This window comes from Episyrphus balteatus, chromosome 3 (genome assembly GCF_945859705.1).
Source record: "Episyrphus balteatus chromosome 3, idEpiBalt1.1, whole genome shotgun sequence".
NCBI lineage: Eukaryota > Metazoa > Arthropoda > Insecta > Diptera > Syrphidae > Episyrphus > Episyrphus balteatus.
Window position 1 is genome coordinate 15691460 of NC_079136.1, and position 20707 is coordinate 15712166.

A 20707-nucleotide genomic window follows, 5' to 3' on the forward strand; every position below is an offset into this window, starting at 1 on the left:
AAATGGACAGTTTTTAAGATAACGGGTTTTTTCCGATGACTATCTGAAACCATTTATAAGGGATAGTAACTCTCTTTATTGCGTTTTGCGTCATTTTTTAGTGGAATTCATAAGTTTTTAGGGTCGCTGAATCCAACTATGAAGTTCATTTTGCCTCATCAGGTCAGGTTTTCAAGATAACCTCAAAAAGTGTCACAGCCTCAAAAATATTTTTTTTTTATCTGGGAGTGCGACTATATTAATTATATGTTTTTTGGGTCGCTGAACCCGGATTCGAAGTCTATTTAATCCTATCACTTCGAGTTTTTGAGAAAACCGCAAAAAAGTAACGAACACTTTTTTTGAAATTATCTCCAAAACCTGACGTGATAGGACAAAATAGACTTTGAATCTGGTTTCAGCGACCCAAAAAACATATAATTAATATAGTCGCACTCCCAGATCAAAAAAAAAATATTTTTGAGGCTGTGACACTTTTTGAGGTTATCTTAAAAAATTGACCTGATGAGGCGAAATGGACTTCAGATTTGGATTCAGCGACCCTAAAAGCTTATGAATTCCACTAAAAAATGACGCAAAACACAATAAAGAGAGTTACTATCCCTTATAAATGGTTTGAGATAGTCATCGGAAAAAAACCGTTATCTTAAAAACTGTCCATTTTTTTACTTTCTGCCCATATCGACTTTTGATCAAGAGCTTCAAAAGAACAACATACTAAAATTTTAGACAATTTTACCGAGGGCCACTTCCCATACAAAATGTGCGGGGTCCTTTCTTTTAAAACCCAAAAATGTAATTTTTGAAAATTTTGATTTATATTAAGGCAATATAAGTGTTTTGCATTAAAAATTGCGTTAAAATTTAACCAGTAATTTGGGAGCTATTAAAAAAAAAGGATTCTTAAAAAAAACTTTTGTCATTAAAAACTTATATGTACTTCAAATTTTTTAAACAAAAACGTAGGAGCCGTTTTTTATTGGTATACCTACAGTGCTGCTAAAAACATTCCGGATTTTTTTGTCATTATCATCAAATAAAATTTTATACAACAAAACTGAAACAAATTATTGTTTTAGTATTTTTTATAGGTCGTTCATATATCAGTTAAGCAATTTCAACAGAAAATAATGATCTTTAACACATACAAAAAAATTAAAAATTGAAAAATGAAGTAAAGCCAGAATTTCGGCTGTGAATAACTAACCGGATTTTTTAATGTTTATGTTCAAAGTTAATATTTTTTTCAGAAACCTTTGTTTTCGAAAACTGCTCGGCACAAACGAGGCTTGGACTCGGCCAAATTAAATAAAATAGAACTAGAAATATGCTCCTAGTCATTTTTCAAAGCTCCAAGTACGTTAGTTGCTGAGGTGTGCTTTTCCTTCTCTACCCGTCACTTAAAGATGGCCCACAAATTTTCAATCGGGTTTAAGTCGGATAATTGTTACGGCTATTCCAAGCCAGGAGTATTGTCTTCCCGGAACTACTGTTTTACGATCCTTTAAGAATTTTTGGCTACATAACTTGCAGGAACAGCTAATGTAAAGGCATTTCTTTCTCCTTTTATGGAGCCATAATCAACTCCAACATCTTTCCATTCTGGAAATGATCCATAATTCCGTTGATTTGGTGTAACGGGGTAGAGCGTGCAGCTAGAAAAACCCCAAACTATCAATGATCCTCTGCTGTGCTTCACGGTAGGGAGCATATTGTTTTGGTTTTAAACATGTCCATGTTTGAGCGCCTGGCTGCCATTTAACAATCGGCTATAACAAGTTAAAATTGCTTTTATCACTGAAAAATATATTTTTCCGTTTTGTTATCGAGCAATTCAGATGATTTTTTGTAAATACAACCATGATGAAGTATTTTCATTTTAAAATTTAAAGTGTTTCTTAAAATCCTTTCTTTGCCTACCTTTTTAGACAATGCTTAGTAATAAGGAATGACTTTTTTCCGAATGGAAAGAGATTAAGACCAAATCTCCCAAAGCCTGCCTTACTGTACTTTATGTTTAAGGCAGATTAAGCTCCTCACAAATCGTTTAAGAAGTCGCAAACGGATCTTTTATCACAGAACTCATTATTCGCCTATCACTTTTTAGGGATATTTTGTTATGGTATCCACGCAAGTGATCTGCTTCAACAGATTTTTCTCTTTTCTACTTTTTGACGATATCATACTCACTTGACGTTGCAATTTACAATAACCCAAAGGGATAACATTTTGTTTTATTTCGGTTTGAATGTGTTCTACGACTTAGTAACGAATTTAATGACTATAATTCGTTTTTTCCGTTATTTCATTAAATAATTTGTACAATTCACAAAGCTAACAACTTTGTTTGTCACCACAAACAAAAATTTTACAGAAATGACCCTTAAAACCGTTACCTCAACACCGAGAATCGAAATCCTTGAAAAATCCGGTTAGTTTTGCACAGGCGAAATTCTGACTTTCCTTCATTTTTCAATTTTTAAAATTTTTTAATGTATTAAAGAACATTTTTTTGTGTTCAAATTCCTTAACTAATATATTAACGATCTAGAAAAAATATTAAAACAATATTTTGTTCCAGTTTTGTGTTAAAAAATTTCATTTGATGAAAATAACAAAAAAATCCGGAATGTTTTTCACAGCACTGTATGTATATGACAGGTATACCGTTATTTTTGGTTAAAAAAAATAGATAATTCCAAAAACTGCTAAAAAAAACTGCTAAATAACAAGTTTGAAGTGGATCGGTCCATCCGTTTAGGCTTTAGGATGTAGCTCCTTACACAGACCGACAGACATCCTCACAGACTAACCGACAGATTGACTTTCGAGACCCACTTTTTCGAATTCTCTATTATCGCAATGTCATGGCTATATTGATATATTATAATGTATCTATAATAAAAAGTCTCATATTAAAAACACCATGATATCATTCCGCCTCATCCTCTCTAACTCCTGCCAATTGAGATTTTTCTTGAATTTCAATAGGACTGTCAGTTTCCGAATTATTTATCGTTATATGTACCTACTTATTGTCATTGACATTGAATTTTTTTCGTTGACTTTCCCTGCATTAAATCACATAAATTAATAGTTGACAAGATTTCCTGTAGTTTGGCACACCCTACAGTAATTGTCTGCTTTTTTTTTATGAATATTTTCACTCTCATTGCTATTTTGTTCCTTGAAATGATAATTTTAATACCAACACGTCGCACAGTGGTTCCCAGATGGAAAAAACCCAACAAAGTGAAACAATTTTTTCAATTTTTTTTATTTGGTTTTTTGATTAAAAATATATTTAAATACAGAATGCAATCAATTTTAATTTTTTGCATAGCCTGGGTCCCGAGTATACTTAGCTCAAACTAGATTCTTTAAAATTTTGGAAATTTCGTTCTTTTTTCTGCAACTTTTGACTTTAAAAAAAAAAAAGTATGTAGTGTTGTAAATGGTATATTTGTCCTTAAGTCTACATTTACCGTTTGTTGAATTTCCTTTTGAATCAGAAAAACCAGAATATTATATGAAGAAACCTCTAGAGCGAATAGTTTTTACTCTTTGTCGGCCTATAAAAAAAAGCTCCACGATGCTCCACGTTCATTTTAGTATTTATTTATAGATTATGATATATACTATTTATGGTGTTAAAACAAATGACCCATATTGACCCATTCTCCTGTAAGAGCTTCTTGAGTGTAGCAATGCGTTTCACTCAAACAGCACTTGAAATTGGCTTCTGGTATTACCGTTTCTAATTGAACGGCTTTTTTTTCGTAAAATAAAGTGGTTTACATTATAAGAGATCTATGTAGCCATCACTGATAAACCAAAAAATAAAGAAAAATCAAAAATTTTCAAAAAAAGGGAAAATATCAGAAAACGGTATAAATTTAACTTTTTTTTTTAACTTTTAATTTTCTTTGGTTTATCTAAAATTTAAACGGTATGTTTTAATAAAATGTTGAAATAAACTCAAACGAATTTAATTTTGCTCATAATCAACCATAGTTATAAAATAGCGGCACATTTTCTCAGAAACCGTAAAAAGGCCTATTTTAATAGCTTTTCTAAAATGATCTCAAATGTAAGAAAACATTTTTTTTTTAACAAAGTAAACTTAATTTATTTGTAGAGAATTAAATGAAGTTTTCAAATGTATCCTTAAATTCTCTGTAAGGTGATCCGTTCTTGAGATATTGATAGTCAAAGTCAAAACTATGATGGTTTTTGGTTTGCAGTCTAAAAAAAATCGTAGAAGTTTGAAAAAAAAAGAATTTTAAAGCCAAATAAATAGCCTTTCTAAAAATGGTAATCATTTTTTCGCAAAAAATGTTCCCAAACAAATTTGGAAAATTTTGGTATTTGAATAATTCCAGATCTAGTTATTTTACCATTAGAAATAAAATATTTAGTTTTTAAATCCTAAAACTAGACGAATGTAGCTTTCACATGCTTTTTATTTTGTCATGATACGATCATTTTTTACTGAGATACAGCCTATCGAAAATCACTAAAAAAAAAAATCACAATTTTTTGGGCTAGTAAGTAAGTAGTAAGGTGCTATAATAATTCTGAAACTTTTTAGTTATTTGCTTTCTCAAAACCTTCTTTGTATTCAGTTTTAATTAAGTTTTAAAAGTATAAGAGAAATTCACATCACAAAAAAAACAAGAAAAGGAAACAAAAATAATGAATAGGTATACTCGTATTAATCAATACAAATTTTGAAAAAATGAGTAATTTTAAAGTACGACGCACTATTTTTAGATCACGATGAGAATTCGTTTTATTTAATTTATATAACAAATTTCAATCAAATCGGTCCACCCGTTCAGTTTTTATAGGTTTTTTCCACTTCCTCCATAGAAGGGAACCACTGTGCGTCGTCCCTTTTTTTACCAAACTCTTAAAACAATTTCAATATTATTATTATAAATTAAAATAATTCAATGAAATTGGAATCAATTTTTTTTTAAGTCATTTTGATAAGATTGCAAGTTGCAATATTTAGAGCAATTATTTTTTTTTTTTTTTTTTTGTGAAAATCAAAAATAATTAACTTTTTTCAACACAAAATAATAATAATTGCATTTCTTTATTCAACTTAATTAAGAATATTAAAAAAAAAAAAATAAAAAAAAGTTTGTCAGGTGTGGGGTTCGAACCCACGCTCCCTCTCGGGAACCAGAGCTTAAATCTGGCGCCTTAGACCGCTCGGCCAACCTGACTGTGCCAATCACCATCGTCAAGTACACACAAGAATCAAGCACACAAGAGAAAATGAAAAAATTGATTGTGCACTCAGTTTTTCGTTGTTGAAACGATGTTGTTATTTAGATAGATTTTTATCTTAAAGATAGATAGGTGATGTCTAATCTATTTCATGTTCTACAAACAATTTATATTTTTAGAACAAAGAGAAAACAATTAATACAATTTGTTTTTTTTTTTTTTTTTTTTTTGTATGATTAAGTTAATTCGACAGCTGTATTTTTTTTTATTTACATTTTGTGTTGTTTGTATAAAAAGCTTTTTACAAATTATTTCTCTCTGGCAACCTGCTTTGGTATTTATGAGGCAATGAATTATTTATATATATTTTTTTTATTCCTTGTTCTTCCTGTTCTGACCCAATTGTTGTCCGCAGTAACAGTAACATCATTATTTTTAAAGTACTCTTCTACTGCAGACGAATTTTTCAAATTAAAACACAAAGTTAACAGAGAGACTTTCCAACACAAAAAATTAAAAAAAATAAAAATGAAAAGAAAATTTGTTTTGTTATTCATCTTTGGGGCGCAAAAACAGGAAATGCATGTGCACGACATTTTTGCAAACACACATTTTTTGTATTTTGCAGCGCTCTAGTGAGGATGAGGAAAAAAGAGTGTTTTGTGTTTGCTTTCGTTTTGGAGGTGAAGCCGACATGATTTATATCACTGTGCACTATCTATTATAGAGGTATTTTGTACATATCTTTCCTACACATGCGAGCATTTGTTAAGTTTTTCCTTGACAGTGGGTTCGGGTTGGTTTATACAACTCCACTTAAAGCTGTGCATATGAATACTATGTCTCTATTATGATAGTCTACTTGTATTTTGTGTATAAAGGAGCACGGGATTCTCCTCCACCATATCACAATCCAATGCAGAAGGACATCCACACATCAGACATAAATATGATCCTGAAACATGAATGCAATATGCATTTCATGAATGCGAATGCAGTGCTTTTTTCTTTAATGGGGGGATATAGGGATGGCAATAAGGATATATACAAAGTTGTTTACAAATGGTGGAATTTGAATATAATCCCAGAGTTCAAAAGTTCGGTTCATTCTATGAGTAAATTATTGCAATAATGGCAAAAGGAAGTTGTTATTTTCTTTTTTTGTTGGTTTATAATGAAAGTTTCATTTTTTTGAACAGAAAAAAAGAGTTAATTCTTTTCAGGTAAGAAATAAAATTTAAAAAAAAATTATATAGTACTCGTAGTTTTAAAAATTGGAAAAAAAATATTTAAATTTAAAGAAAATTTGAAGCATTCGAATAATATCAGTGAAGTAAAAAGTGTAAGTTAGTACTTGTTTTAAATCTTCAATTTTTTTCGTTTGCAGCAAATCGCTGAGCAACGAAAAGGATTGCTTTTACAATAATATTAATTGCTTTGCAATGTTTGCACTATAAATGAAATATTTTATTACCATCGTTCAATATACAGGGTGTCCCAAAAGTTAACGTCGAAACGAAAACGGTAGATAGGGTAGGTGGTGACAGTTATCAAAAAAATAATAAAAAAAATCGCAGCCATATATTTTGGGAGTTATGGGCATTTGAAAAAAGTTGAAAAAATGGTCACCCTGTGACGGTTTTTCATGTGCCGTGACTACAAATCTTAATTTTTCTCATTTTTTTCTTTTGTTACGGAACCTTGAATAACCCTTCTATCAAATGCATTCAAAGATTTTAACTCAGCTGCATCAGTTTTAAAGAAAATATTACTTTTTTACCCAACTTAGTACTAAACATTTTTACATGACTCTAATTCAATGAGCCGTAGTGTAAAAAAAATGCACTGCGATGTTTCGGCAAGTTGCCTTAAAAGTTGGTGTGTTCAATTCTCTTTTCAAAATGGTACAACATTGTTGGGAATATTCCATTAATAACGGAGATACATTTTTTTTCTTAAGAAATCCGACTTTTTTATGAGGTAATTTTTCCATATTATTTAAGTTTTTGTATTCTGAAAGGTTCTGAAAGGGTACAAATATATGGCTGCGATTTTTTTTATTATTTTTCTGATAACTGTCACCACCTACCCTATCTACCGTTTTTGTTTCGACGTTAACTTTTGGGACACCCTGTATGTAGAAAAAGAAAATGTTTACAATAAATAAATAAATTTCGATTATTTTAATTTTATTTAAACTGTTTTTCTATAGAAAAAAATTTTACGCATACACCACAGTGACCCGAAAATGGATCGATTTGTTTTTTGAATGGCCTATCTAAACGAGGACTACAATTTTGGATTAGTTTAACATAACAAATAACAGATTTTTTATAAAAAAATAAAAGCTTCACAAATTCCACAAAAAACCTAATAACATATATGTAAAATAGTACATAAAGTCAAAGTTATAATAAATGCTAACATAAATTTTATTTATTTTTTAAACTTGGTGAAAAAGTCTCGTTTGTTATAAAACTATGACAAAATTATTCTCCAATGAATATTGACCAAAATGTTTCAATAACGGGAGAAACCAAGAATCTAGGTCCTTTTTTGGGAAATAAGAAAAATCCATGATAAGTCCCAAAAGAATCAATGGTATAAATAGTAGCCTTGCGAACTTTATTACAAAATGTGGGCTTTTCCATGGTAATTAAGAATAAAATAAGTCAATTCATTTTTTCATGTGCAATGGTGTTTTCTTTTTTAAGGTGTAGAGAAAATGTGAGTGAATTTGCATATGAGTTAAAACTTATATGGGTTATAAACAAAGATTTAAGACACTTCATAAAATAATATTGGCTGAAAGAGTGCTTTTTTTTGAGGAGGCAATAATTCGTATGATACGTCTATAAACTTTGGGGTAAACGTTTGATTTGTCACCGGAACCAAAAAAAATTAATCTTTTTGGTTTTTGGGATGAAATAAATGCAAGTAATTAATAACAACAAAAAAAAAACAGTTTGGAAAATGGTAACCGATTGAAATCTAGTAATAATTTTATACATTTTAGGATAGGAGTGAAGTATCAATGAAGGTCACGCACTTATTTTGGCTTAAAGGTTGTTTTTTTTAGCAAGGGAAATGTAGAAATTTCATTCCGAGTTATTTTTGTTTGCTTCACTAAAAAAAAACACTTTTTCACCGAAATGTTCATTTTATATTTTGGCTTTAAGAAAATAAAAAAATGCAATAAATTCCTGATTATATTTTCAATTACTTTATATTCTTGCTGAAAAATTCATTGAATTCATTTATTGAAAGCAGTTAGCATGTTTTCACTCTAAGAGCCAATTTTTCACTAACCAGATAAACCCCATTTAAGGCTCATTCCTGCGAATAAACGTTTTTTTTTTTATATTTACATTATTATATTCTTCTGATAGTCTAACTGACGATTGAAAAATCAGGGCTAAATCGATGAAATGGAAAATAACACAATACATTCTCGTTTTTAGAAATACTATGAAGATTAAATGCAAAATGAAGGAAATCTGTAAAATAACCGTGTTTACCCAGATTTTAAAAATTTAAAAAAAAACTTGCTATATAACCAAATCCTTATTATCAAAATCATATTACTAGAAGATGACCGAATGTTACATTAAAAAAAAAATCAATAGCTCCTTTTAATCCCTTTAAAATGTTTTGTTGTAAGAGTAAATTCGAACCAAAAATTAAATACATTTAGTCCTAATTTAACTCACACAAATGCTACTCCCATTTAATACAACTTTTCTTTCAATATTAAATACGAGCCATGTACAACTTAGTTCTCTTTTTCCAGTCAAAACAAAAAAAAAAAAAAGCTTATCAATTGGATCACATAACACAATCACTTTACCATCTTCGTGTCAATCTAATTTATTATTCCAAAAGCACATTTACAAGTCATTCAACTAATGAATTCCTGATATGAATTCAAAAAAAGATCTCTTCAAGCAGTAAAAAAAAAAAAACGCACATTCTGCACAAGGAGACATTGATCTTTGTATTTTTATTTTTTGTTCGATTTTTCTTTATTCGCCGCTCTCTTTGTCAACTAGCAGCAGCCAGCAGCAGAAAACCAAACCACACATTCATGGCCAGATTCAGAGACGAAACAAGAACTTTGACAGCCATATACAGTTAAAACGTGTTTTCCGATTGTGCAGCTGAAATGGGATCCGAAAAAAGAATCCAACCAACAAAATAAAAAAAAAAAAAAAAACTCAAAACAAGAATATCTCAGAAACTAATGAAACAGAAAAAAAAGGAAAGAACAAGAATAAAAATAAGAAACGGAAAATGTAAACCAAGTTATAATATTAATACTTGATTCCATGTCCCGCTGCTGCTGGCTGCTATGCTGACTGTGGTCGACATCATGTTCTTTTTCTTTTATACACACAAACACACACACAAAAGATGAACTTGAATCTGGAGATCACAATCTGAAGGAGTGCTATTAAACCGTTTTTCTTCTTCCTACCAACTTCGAGTACCACCATCATCACCATCACCATGATGGTTCGAAGCATTTTTACGTGGATTGGATATTAGGGTGGGTCAAAAAAGTCGAAAATTTTTTTTTTGATTTGGTACTTCGAAAAATCGATTGCTAGACCCCTCTAGAATATACACACCAAATATGAGCTCTTTATATTAATGGGAAGATCCTCCGCTTTGCAATTTTCCATTTTTACATCAAGCTTCTACTAAAAAAAAATAATTTTTTTATTAATTGAGTTTTTAGCAAATTTCTTTTCATATTCTTGTAGGAAATTGAACGCTCTACAAAAAATGCCTTATACACTTTTTTCGTTTATCTAACCGTTGAATAGATATTTGAGGTCCAAAAATCGAGAAAATCTTTAAAAATTCGTTTTTTGTTCTTAATTTTGTAACAAATTGAAAAATTATAATGATCAAACGCGCAAGACATATTCTTGTTGAAAATTGATTGCTCCACAAAAAAGGTCTTATTAACTTTTTTCATTAATCTAACCATTCTAAAGATATTCGAGGTCAAAGTTAAAAAAAAATATAAAAACATTTTATATTTTTAAAAAATTTCTAATTCACTGAAACTTCATTATTTTCAAATTAGCAAGATATATTCTTGTAGGGGCTTAAACGTTCTACAAAAAATTCCTTGGAATGAAGTTGATTGCTTTAACCGTTTAGAAGATATTCATATCCAAACCAATGCTCAATGATTTCAATAGTTTTCTAATGACCCGTATGCATTGCGATTTGGATACGAATATTTTCTAAACGGTTAAAGCAATCAATTTGATTCCAAGGAATTTTTTGTAGAACGTTTAAGCCCCTACAAGAATATATCTTGCTAATTTGAAAATAATGAAGTTTCAGTGAATTAGAAATTTTTTAAAAATATAAAATGTTTTTATATTTTTTTTTAACTTTGACCTCGAATATCTTTAGAATGGTTAGATTAATGAAAAAAGTTAATAAGACCTTTTTTGTGGAGTAATCAATTTTCAACAAGAATATGTCTTGCGCGTTTGATCATTATAATTTTTCAATTTGTTACAAAATTAAGAACAAAAAACGAATTTTTAAAGATTTTCTCGATTTTTGGACCTCAAATATCTATTCAACGGTTAGATAAACGAAAAAAGTGTATAAGGCATTTTTTGTAGAGCGTTCAATTTCCTACAAGAATATGAAAAGAAATTTGCTAAAAACTCAATTAATAAAAAAATTATTTTTTTTTAGTAGAAGCTTGATGTAAAAATGGAAAATTGCAAAGCGGAGGACCTTCCCATTAATATAAAGAGCTCATATTTGGTGTGTATATTCTAGAGGGGTCTAGCAATCGATTTTTCGAAGTACCAAATCAAAAAAAAAATTTTCGACTTTTTTGACCCACCCTATTGGATATGCATATGAAAAACTTGTTTCCATAAGAAAATTTCTTGATTGCCAAGACGAGGTTATTCTTAGGAGCAAGTAGATTTTCTTCTATGACTACCAAACCAATGAATACAGATATAGTACTGTGTAAAACTTTAAGGCATCAGACTCTTAATTTACAGTAAAAGCACAATTTATAAATATCGCAAAATAACACCTAGAGAAATAAAAACATGTGCCATTAATCTACAGAATTAAGTTGTTTTTGTATACAGTCGAATTTTACTTTTTGAACTTCCGCAATTAAGGAACAGTTCATTAGTAACACTGCTGGAATAAGCCCTTTTTTGTATTAAGAAGATATTCCTAAAAGATCATTTATTAAATCAAGAAAAAGAGTGGGTGATAAAATAGAGCCTTGTGGAACGCCAGAACTAATTACGTGGATATCAGATTTGAACGCATCTAATACAACTTCTATTGAGAGGTTCAAAAGATAATTTCTAATCCATTTGATCAAAGAACTCAAACTCTGATAGGAAATTGAAAATTTTTTAATCAAAGGAGAATGGGCAAGTTTGTATGAAATGTGGACGTTGCGCGGCAAGGAATGAATTTGTTATTTTTTGATGTAATTAAGGTTTACATATATTGTGGAGAAGTTTTATCCTTGTGACGTACTCCAAAAAACGGATAAAATGCATTTTTGCATATAACACTTTATGGGCAATTCCATGGTAACTCAAGTTACATTCACAAAAATTTCCAACACATAAATAATTTTTTTTTTCAATTTTAATGTAAATTGATACGGAATTACTATCCATGAATGGAGCATAACTATTACTTTCATAATTAACTAAAAAAATTGTCTTTATTTTTAACATTTGCTTGGGAAAAATAAAAGTTTGATGGTAACTCACGTTACAAAAATCGGACACGAATTTTAAGAGTCCGACAGTATGAAGTTTTTATGTGATAATTAAGAATCTTAATTTGTTTTCAATGAAGATTCCATACATACAAAATTACAAGCTTTTAATATGAGTGACAAAACCAAACATTTTTTCAATATTTTGAGGAAAAATTTTAAAATATTTAGGTAACTCACGTTACATTATTTTGGTAACTCATGTTACCTGCGATTTGTGGTTCCAAAAGTAAAGAAAAGATGCATTTTCACTCAAGTTTTTTTTTAATCGAATAGTGTGTAACGAAGCTTGCTTAAATGTTAACTTATTTTAGCACTCATTAGGGGATATTGTCATCGTCACTATTAGACTCATCATATTTTCAGTTTGCTTGTTTTTCCGTCATTTTCATGTGAAATTCTTCTGTTGTTTTCAAGCTTATGCTATAAAAATGCTTTAAGATTATTAAACTCCCTGAATTTTATGTCCATCCATAAGGGAATACAACAAAGAATCTTTTTTTGCAACTTGCATAAAGAGTTGCCGTTTGTAAATAGTAATTTGCTAATAAAAAAAGTAAAAAAGACTGCATAATTTGTTCAAAATTCGTGTCCACTTTTTCATGGAATTACCCTTATGCAGATTGTCTCAAAGTTGTATCTTATGTGTGTATTTTAAGTGCAAAATACTCATTTTCCATAAATCTGAAGACCTTTATCTTGAATATCCAAGCACTAGAACCCAAACTATAAGCATTTTAAAACAACAGTTTCAAGACTATTGAGAGTTTCGTTATTCAATTTTTTGTTAGTTTGAATTGTTTGAAAACTTTCGAACAAAACCTTGAAGTGGTTGTCTTAAAAATCTTATACATATTATGAGTTCTATTGGTCGGATTTTCAAGAGTAATGACTTCAGACTCAGGGAAAATGACAGAGCATCATATTTTATGTTCCAAATACAAATATAAAATAATTTGTCGTTCATGAATAATGCATTAACAATACTAATACTGCATTTTCTTACATTCTTAACGCAATACTGCGAAACGTCCATAGTAAAAGTTTTTCCTAAGTTATAGTCCTTTCATTTGATACCAATTTTATTAATGGCCGCTCAACGTCCAAAATGCCCATTCTCCTTTTCGAAAATTTGGTTTTAGATGTTGATTAGTGATTTCCACAAAATGGCGTACCAATTTTATTTTTAAACTTTTTTTCCAAAAAAAATTATTTATAAAAAATTAGTTTTTTAAAAAACGGCTGTAACGATTTAAAAATTTTTTTTCTAAAAATGCATCTTAATATATCAATCAAAACTGCATTTGTTTTGGAGGACAATTGGATGAATTTAATGAATTTTATGTTTTTTGTACCTATACATAATATACATATATGTATGTACCTTTAGTACCTACATTTTCCAAATTTCTATATAAAAAGCGGAAGGGTATACCCCGACTCAGGACAACAAGACTTTGTACACCCCGACTCACGACAGCCCGATTCAACCCATAGCCTCACTCATCGCAACTCGACTCAGGTCGAGTTCTTACCTGAGTCGAGTTGCGATGACTCATCGTTATCTTGAGTCGGGCTATGGGTTGAATCGGGCTGTCGTGAGTTGGGGTGTACAAAGTCGTGTTGTCCTGAGTCGGGCTCTTAACACTATAAACAGTCTTTAAAATTTAAGCAACTCGAACTCTAAGAGCAAGTTCGTGCGACCCAGTCGTGCATTTTATTTTTACTAATCCAACCATTTGAAAGATATTCAGGGTCAAAGTTTGAAAAATTCATAAACCATTTTTTTCATGTTTTTTAAATTTTTAATTTACTGAGAAGTTTTTGGTTTTCAATCGAAAATGTTCGGTTGATACAAAATAGGTGCTGCCACTGCCCGATTGTATCGAGTTAACTCGATTTTTCAAAGTTACAAATTTAAATTTACAAATTTAAGACAGCGGAGTATCATTTGTTGGAATAATGTATACTGGAAGATTTAAAATAAGTCATAGACTGTGATCCTTTCACAAGAAAGAAAAAGTTCTGAACTGCACCAACAACGCATATTTATCTCTATTTAGTATTATTGTGATTGCTTAAAACTATTTGTTAAAATTTATCAATGTTGTTTTAGGTACAAAAATAATTCAACTATCGATCAAATTTCGGCATTTTAAAAGTTTATGAAAAAAACAGTATTTTAGATCGGCACACCAACCAATTCCCAATTTCAAAGCATACAAAATATTTAAGGAACTCACAAATTATTATGCACATCACTGTACCTTTATTTTTACTTCCAAATAGAAAATTGTAAGAAGCAAAAGAAAAACATAAAAATTAATTTTACATCAATGTTAAATTGAACCAAAGTCAAAGTCAAGTTTGTACAAGAGCACATACTCGTAAGTTGGTTTCTTACACCTCATAACAATTTATCGGCGGGCTTATTAAAGCTCATTCCTAAAACAAAACCACACACAAGATATTGAGCGAAAAAGAAAAACATTTATGCATAATTACTAAACAAGGCAAAAATGCGCACGTTCTAGTTGTCAGTTGTTGTTGTCACTCACAAACTGAATGTGACGTATTCTGGCAGGCCAAGTTGCTATTACGGGCAGGAAATCCTACAATTCTTTTTCTTTTTTGTTTGCATTTATTTTGTAACATCAAAGAAGCAAAAAAGAAATAGTAGTTCTATTAAGGTCAATTCAGTTCATTGATATATTTTGCCAATTCTCAATTTAATTAAGCTAAGCGATTTATTTTTGTCAGATTTACTTTTTTTTCGTTTTTTTTTTTTTTAACTTTTTTTTCGCCAGTACAGAAGCAACTAAAACAAGTGTCATTTGACATAGATTCCTATTCCTATGTTACTACCGCGAAACAAGTGTAATTTTTTTTTAAGACATTGTCGAGCTTCAGACAGGTTTGCTTGCTCGATGAATCTTGATTATAAAGCTATAAACATGAAGATATGTTTTGAAGATATTTAAAAAGACTGTAAAATTGTTAGACTTGAAGCAAACACGCAGCGGTCAGCTAAAATAGCAACAATTAGTCATTTAACTTCGATGTCGTTTATGCGAAAGAGTTTAAGTACACTTAAGAATAACTTTTATTTTATTATTTAGATAAATATCAAACATTTATTTAAGCTTTCTAATAAAGATTGGACACAAAGATGTACCTAAACTAGAAAGTAGGAGTTCATCTCATGACTTTTTCTATTGTCTTAAAATTTTTTAAAGTAACAAGTAATACCTTTTTAATCGTGAAATACTTGGGAATATACTTTAGGAAAGCATATACAGTCAATCCCGCTTAAGTGAAACGGAAAAAATGTCACAATTTCTTTTTTACTTAAGCGGGTTTTTCTCTTTAAATGAAAAAAGATTTTCGAGGATGACAAAAGTGTTTCAGATAAACGGATTTTTCTCTTAAGTGGGTTTTACTGTATATTATATTTCTTCATTCAGCATTCGTCAGTAAATTTTAGACCCCTATAACTAAAATTTATTTATCAAAATCCATTTGAATAAGAGAGATAAAGACAAGATTCTTCAAATAATTTAGTATGTTTTTTAATATTTTGTTGTTATGCGTTGGTGTTATTTTTTTTTTGCATAATTAAATATTTCAACAAAATTAAACTTACCAGAACCAGGTTATTCTGCAAAAGAAGAAATAAAATGCAAAATTATTATCTTTTTTTTCAAAACAAGTAAATATAAAAATAAAACAATGTTAAAATATTGCAAATTAAATGCATCAAATTAAATTCATTTGAAAACAGGAACTGGTATTTCGGCATAAACAAAATTCACTTTCAATTCAGTAAACCAGATCAGAAAAGGAAGTTTTTGTTTCTTAATTTTTGTTAATATTTATTACTTTTCTGACTTCCAAAGAATCTGCTGCGTCAGCTGGAATTTGTTAATTATAACAAGTTGTTTTAATTTAAGTAAAAAACAAAAATGCACACTTTGTTTTATTTTATGAATTAAGTGACAATTCGTAAATTGAGAAAAGGTAAAACTCCCTCCATTTTTTAACACATTAGACCACTTCTTGTCTTTTTAACTTAAGACGATGTATTGCAAACTTTTCCAAAAACCTGAAGGTATTTCATTTGCCAGAATTTACGTTTAAACGTCAGCTATTTCCCTTCAACTGAGCAAATCTATTGGAAAGTATAGCCAAGAACATTTAAAGGTCTGTCTATGAAAATTTTGTCGTCTTCCATAAGAATCTGTTTTGGAAAAATATTTGAGTAGCACTTTGACGAAGTTTTGAAAGGTATATCGTATTCGAGGCCTTCATGAAAATTTCATAATCTTTTTGTCTTTCAAATCTCACAAACAAACAAAAATTCTTCGTTTGCAATTTCCTTAAGTAGGTTTTAAAAATTCAAATAAAATGTTTTTTTATCCATCCATATTCTCTGTCAATATTGCACAACTTTTTCAAAACTATTTTAAAGTGCTTCATGTTTTTTTTTAGCGAATGCCAAAAAAGAGCTCAAATTTACAAAAATTTGCAAGGCCCCACTTGTTTTTTTTTTTTTTGAAAAATATAAAAGTGCCCTCAAGTTGGCAATTGCTAATAATTTTCGAAATGAACTTTGTAATATCAAAAGATACACGCCCATTTCTATCAAAATATTGAAGCAACATTTATCTTCTAGTTCCTAAGATAATAATCAAGAGTGCTTTACCAATGTGGGAAATCCGATAACATAAGTTTATAAGATCTGATAAGTTTCGATCGAGGATTTTCGATAACTAATTCATTGATTTTACTGACGTGTCATCAGCGATACTACAGCAAATTTTAAAAAATAAATATTTGTCACTGTTGAAATCCAATACATTTTAAATAAAAATGTTCTCGTAGTTTTTCCTCAATGTAGTAAATACAAAAAAAAAACTACTAAAATGTCTTCTAATTTCCACAAGCAGGGCCCTATTTCATAAAACTATTAGTGTTGTACTTGTAGACTTGTAGTTATAAGCACAAATAAAGTAGGGAGTTGTAGTTTTCTGTTTCATAAAAATTTTCATTTATTTATAGTCTGGCGAATTCAAACAATTTTGCTTCTAAAAAACTACAAGTGTAACTAGGAGTAACGAAAATAAACAAATAATAAACAAATATTCGAACTTTCTGTAGCAGCAGCGAGAGATGAAATATTATGATGAATATTTGTGAAATATAATAAACATTATTAGCTTTAAAAGCTAAAAGCTTGATTTTTAAAGATTGGTTTTTGGTAGATTATGGTCTTAACATTTAGTTTGAATAATAGGCTATAGAAAAGTCTATGTTTCTTGAGAAAAAAAGATACAAACAAATGAAATTGAGCTTTAAAGATGAATAAGTGTTGTTTTGTTCGATTTTTGAATGGCAAAATGTTGTTAAATTCCTTTGAACTAAAACATTGATGCACTAAATAACTTGGCAAAACACATCATCTATTGCAACTTTTGTCAAAAAAGCTTTAACTCATAAATTAACTAAATATTAATCTATAAGTAAATTAATCTTTAAAAAAAAAATAACCAAAAATCTTCATTATTTTTCCGCGTCAAGGGGTGGAAGTCCCTCGGAAACTCTTTGCACTTTTTGTTTAAAAAATTCTTTACCATCTAAAAAACTATTTTCACTGATCTTAGCGTTGTATGAAGCATCAAAAGCTCATAGATAGTCTTCAAACCCATGCGCTCCAAATCTAATGCAGTAGGTTATGAAAAACTTAAACGCATTTTTCTCGAAACGAAATTTTTTCCACGCCGTGCAACGCAACTCAAAAACTAATGAAACTATCGAAATTTAGTGGAAATTATTCGTTATTTTATTACATTTTTAAAATTAGGTATTGGAATTTATTGAAAGATCTTTAAATTGTATGTTTCAGATGTCCAAGTTTTGTAGTCTCTATAGTTAGGTTATATGGAAATTCAAATGCAATAACAACTCATTATTTTTAAGTAATTGAGATTCCATTTTGTTGTTGTCTAATTTTGGCAAAACATATAGGTAAGTTAAACATAAAAGTTAAGTTCAACTTGTTTCACTTATCTATATCCTTTAAAACGCTAATAGCTACACGGAAAAGCTCCTATTTTGAGTGGTAATTGCAGGTAGATGAATACATACAGATTTGTAAGCCAAGACTATTTGTCACTAGACAAGGAAGATTGATTTAAGTGCCAACCACTTTTTTGCATCATTCAAATTAAAAAGACTGCATTGTTATTTCACTTTTACTACCTAATGTCCTTCATTAAATGTCCACATAACTAGTACATTTTTTTCTATTACTAACACCAAAAAATTTGTGAGGATTCTTGATTTTAAAGCTTGATCATTTAACTTTATAACCTTATCCATAAAGCACATTCAAAGAGCAAATTAGACTCCATATTTTTCTTTATTAGTCTTTCTACTCTTGTAAGAAATTCGCTTGTAGTTACAAGTCTATCACTAATAAATTTTTGCGCAAATACTTTTATGAAACAGAAACATTCGCCTCATTTGTAAATTTGCTTGTAGTTACAAGTCTACGAAACTTGTAGTTATTAGTCTATTCGAATTCTTTATGAAACTGAAATTTGCTGATAATTTACAAGCTACAAATAAATTCACAAATAATTATTAGTCTTGTAGTTTTATGAAATAGGGCCCAGGGGTTGTTGCTTTTTTTTCAAATCACAAGTAAACATTCATTAAAAAACATGAAAAAATGTCGAACCTGTTGCTTACATGCATGTAAATTTTGTTCATGTCTAATTTACTGCACCTAAATTAGAATTCACTGACAGTAATATTCACTCTAGCATAGCATATTTGTGTAACATTAACGCACCAGAATAAAATCTCTTCACACATTATTTTCTCTCCGTATATAATTATACCGCCATCGCCACCCACATTTAGGTTGCATGGACTTCTTATTTTATGTTAATGCTGAATAAAAACAAAAACAAACAAAGAACAATAATTCACAACATATAGAACACATTTTACAAAAACCCCCTTGAATTTGGAACTTCCTGACTTGAGTTTAATTTAACAACAAACTTCTTCACATAGCTTTACTTGTAGGCGTTTGAAATATCTTACAGTAAAGTATGAGTAAATTCAAAAAATAAAAAAAAATCTAATTTACAACCATTAAAAGGCCTTAAAGTGTTCACCATTTAGTTCGAGTAAAAGTGAAACTACTACCTGCTAAGTTTAGAGAAGACCTAACTTAAATGCTTGACAGGCAAACTAAGGCACATTGAACGATGTGCAGATATACTCCTCGCGATCCATTCTCTGGAACGCATAAATTAGTTGCATTTGAACGCATTTTACTTTTATCTTCAATGAAATAATTTACGTGCAACATGAGATTTTTGTTTGTTGTTGTTTTCTTTTAAAAACAATACAAAAGTCAAACTCATTTCTATTTACAGCCAGTGAAGGTGCCGAATGATTGATAACATCTGGAGTTAAGATGTTGGCTTTATGTTATATTTAGATGAATGCAGTTGTTTAGCACAGCTGATGGATTCAGATGCAGTAGCGGATTACAAACATCTGTAAATCAACAAATTAACTAAAATACTGATAGTCTTTTTAATGTTTCAGAAGGTTAAAACCATTTTACTCTACATTCAGTACACAAACTTACTTTGTTAAATAACAACAACATAAAAAGGTATCTTTTCATTTGATTCAACTCATCAAATCCAACTCGAGTTGAACTTAAGCATCGCAATACAATCTGAACAAAACAAATAAAATCAAGGGCGCATAGTTAAGTACTAAATCCGGCAATGGATATGAGCAAGTGTGTTCTTGGCATTTATTTGTGGGAATTGAAGTGCAAGAACAACGGAATGCAGCCAGCTGATGAGCACTGTGACAGACACTCACTCGGAAATTTATATATGTCTTCAGATAAACTGCATATGGAAGGAATTTTGATGTGTTTTCACTTGAAAAACAAAATAAACATTTTATCCTTAATGTTTACAACATACTTTCATTGATTTAATGCATGTTTAATTTGTTTTCAGTGTTGATGTTAAGTGATTTCAGTGAATAGGACTGGAAAACAATATACAAAAGAGGTGTATTTTAAATCTTAAAATAAAGGAAAACAAAAATGTTTATAAATATTATGAGGAAAAAACCATGTCATTTTTTGTCACTTATTTGATGAATTCATGAGTCTTTTCTCATGAATCAAGCAAATAATTTATACCAAACAAAATCTGCCAATCCACCAACTTGCATTTATCGCTAAGTTTCAGTTTCGTATGTTTCCATACTTGCAGTTTGGCTGCTATTTATTCCGTCAATTCCATTATAATCTTTGAACAACAACAACATCTTGAAGGTGCTACCACCAAGTGTTTATGGCTAGAGTTACAGTACTGTTTCACGGATGCCAATCCGATCATCAGACTCCTTTTATTCCATTTGTGTGTTGGTGCTAAGTCTAGTAATTTTTCATTTAATTTGAAAAACTTTTTCCGTCACACTTGAGTATTGAACCTAGACCAAGCGAGTTCAGAGGCAAGTACACTACGCACTGCGCCACCTCACCACATGATTTAGCTTCACCCAATTGTAGTTTTTTTAATTCATCACTTTAAATGAATAGACTTAGCATTTTTACTAGCTCCTTCAAGTAAG

At 29.8% G+C, this 20707-nt stretch overlaps 1 non-coding gene across 1 annotated transcript; it reads right to left on the bottom strand.

Annotated features, from left to right (window-relative positions):
* Positions 1-5150: 5150 nt before the first annotated feature.
* Positions 5151-5234, bottom strand: Trnal-uaa (transfer RNA leucine (anticodon UAA)). The gene has a single exon. It is a non-coding gene; the product is annotated as a tRNA-Leu (tRNA).
* Between the last annotated feature and the right edge of the window lie 15473 nt (positions 5235-20707).